Raw genomic sequence first — 3,153 nt, 5'->3', positions numbered from 1 at the left:
CTACATCCTTACTGCTCTTACAGTGAAGAACCCCCTAAGTATTTTAAGGTTAAACCATTTTTCCTCTAGTTTTAGTGAGTGGCCACATGTCTTATTGTATTCCCTTTCTCTGAATAGTTTGTTCCTTATGCTAGGGTCGCCAGTACAGTATTTGTACATTGATATCATATCCCCCCCTCAATCGTCTCTTCTCCGGAGAGAATAAGTTCAGTGCTTGTAGTCTTTCCTCATAGCTTATTGGGTCCCCGGCCCCCCCCCCCAATGCTCCTGACCCCTCCCTCCTGTCAAGTGCCCCCAAAGCAAGCAGCTTGCAATGGGGGCACTCAAGCAGGCTCGCTCCCAAATGACTGCTCTGCAAGACCATTTACACACAGAGCCATGGCTTGGTCCCACTCCCTCCTTCTTGGCTTACTGGCTTGGATTAACAGATCACCAGGACAAATAGGGCGTGATTTACCAAATCTGGCACATTCAGAACCGGGTGCAGCTGTGCATAGTAACCAAACAGTTTGCAATAATTATACTGTATGATAATTCACAGGACAACGCATAGGAGTAATTGGTGAGGACAGGAGTCTTCCAAACTCAGCATAGGAGTAAAAAATGCATTCATAAGCCCTCTACATCCAGTACAGTTTTGCTAGGTAAAGCCAGAAGCCCCCTATAATAGGCGTAGGAAAACTATGTACAGACAGAAGCCCTCCACACCCAGCATTAGAGACATAGGTGAGGCCAGAATCCCTCCAATGCCACCATACCCAACATAGGAGTTGTAACTGTCCGCTTATCACTTTAAATCTTTGTTCAGCACTTACTGCCAGGTGGAACCTTTCTGCCTTCCTCTTGTTTCCCTGGTGAGTGTTTAATCAGCAGGATCACCAGACCACTCCTTCTTCCTGCTTTAGAGGGAAGGCCTTTCTTGTGACTCAGATTTCACATTCAGATGCATGTCAGCAGCACTTCATGGAAGATGATTGCTATGGAGGATTTCTAAGGTTTAAGTTTGCACCCCTTGGCAAGCGGAGCGAGGTATGCAGTAAAAGTACATTATATATAAAGTACCGTATTTTCCGGCGTATAAGACGACTGGGCGTATAAGACGACCCCCTACTTTTCAAGTTAAAATATTGCTTTTGGGATATACTCGCCATATAAGACTACCTTCCTTCCGAAGCAAGGCAACACCATTGAAAAACATGTTCTCAGATCTCTCGTATGTCTCCAAGGTACCTGTAAGAAAGTGAGATAACCATTCAAACAGCACACTAGGTGCTGCATGGCTCTGTCACAGTGTGCCACATAGCGTTTGGGTACCGATTTTGTTATTGCTAAACTGTGTTATAGTCTATCATTCAGTACAGCTATAAATTAACAAAGTTAGCACCCAAAAGCCATGTAGCACACTGTGACAGAGTAATGCAGCAGGTAGTGCGCTGTGTGACTGAAAATCCTAATGCTAATCATCATAAGGCACTTTGATGATTCTACAGTGCGGTACTTAAGACATTACAAGACATTACAATATGCAATTATAGTCCCTACTCACTGTGTGCTGCCAGTGCCATGCTACCTGCCTCCATCGGGATTCGTTTTAAATCTCCCGCTCCCTGCGAGTCACCTCCACATACCGTAGTCCCGTCGCCTGAGCAATAGAGTTCATGACAGTCAGATCACTCCGCCGCCAGAGAGCAGCTACGGTATCCAGAACTTCCTGAACATGTGGCGCGGCGCCGATAATGTACATGCGCCCGAAACAGAAGAAAAAGCCTCCACATCCAGAATAAAAATAATAGGTACAGACCGGAGCCCTCCACACCCGGTATAAGAATATTAGATACGGACAGGAGCCCTCCACACCCAGTATAGGAATACTAGGTACAGGCAGGAGCCCTCCATACCCAGGATAGGAGGTGTACTAGGTACATGCAGGAGCCCTTCACACCCAGTATAGGAGTACTAGGTACAGGCAGGAGCCCTTTAAACTTGGTACAGGAATGCTGGGTACAGGCAGGAGCCCTCCACACCTGCTTGAGGAATACTAGGTACAGGCAGGAGCCTTCACACCCAGTAGAGGAATATTAGGTACAGGCAGGAGCTCTCCACACCCGGTAAAGGAGTACTAGGTACAGGCAGGAGCCCTCCACATCTAGTATATGAATACTGGGTAGAGGCAGTAGCCCTCCACACCCGGTTGAGGAATACTAGGTACAGACAGGAGCCCTCCACACCCTATATAGGAATACTAGGGACGGACAGGAGCCCTCCACAACCAGTATAGGAATAGTAGGTACAGGCAGGAGCCCTCAACACCCGGTATAGGAATACTAGGTACAGGCAGAAGCCCTCCACACACGGTACAGGAGTACTGGGTACTGGGTACTGGCAGGAGCCCTCTACACCTAGTATAGGAATACTTGGTACAAGCAGAAGCCCTCCACACCCAGTATAGGAATACTAGGTATAAGCAAGAGCCAGCCACACCTGGTATAGGAGTACTGGGTGCAGATAAGAGCCCGACACACCCGGTATAAGGAATACTATGTACAGGCAGGAGCCCTCCATGCTCCATATAGGAATACCAGTGTCATGGTCTTACCTTCTTGCTGTTCTCCTTAGTTTGACATGTGCTGGCGGCCATCTTGGTTTCTGCGTTTCTTGTAGCCTCCCACTCTGCGGCTCCTCCTTCCCACTGGGAGGAGCTGGATGCCTAGCTCATATATATAGGAGGTCTGTGGCTTCAGTTCCTTGCTTGGTCCCCCTGTGTTCACATGCTTCTAAGACTGCTGCTGCTTCTGGTTCCTGATCCTGGCTTCGTCTGATTACCCTGCTGGTTCCTGATCCTGGCTTCGTCTGACTACCCTGCTGGTTCCTGATCCTGGCTTCGTCTGACTACCCTGCTGGTTCCTGATCCTGGCTTCGTCTGACTACCCTCCTGGCTCCTGACCTCTGGCTTCGCAAAGACTCTGCTTCGGTTTTGCCATCCGTTTGGACTTTTGCTTTACAGCTTGATTTTCAATAAAGCCTTCTTATTTTCACTTATCTGTTGTTGTACGTCTGGTTCATGGTTCCGTGACAACCAGGTACAGGCAGGAGCCCTCCAAATTTGGTACAGGAATGCTAGGTACAGGCAGGAGCCATCCACACCTGGTTGAG

This window comes from Pelophylax lessonae, assembly GCF_965119305.1.
Source record: "Pelophylax lessonae genome assembly, chromosome: 4".
NCBI lineage: Eukaryota > Metazoa > Chordata > Amphibia > Anura > Ranidae > Pelophylax > Pelophylax lessonae.
This window is presented reverse-complemented; position numbering follows the sequence as displayed.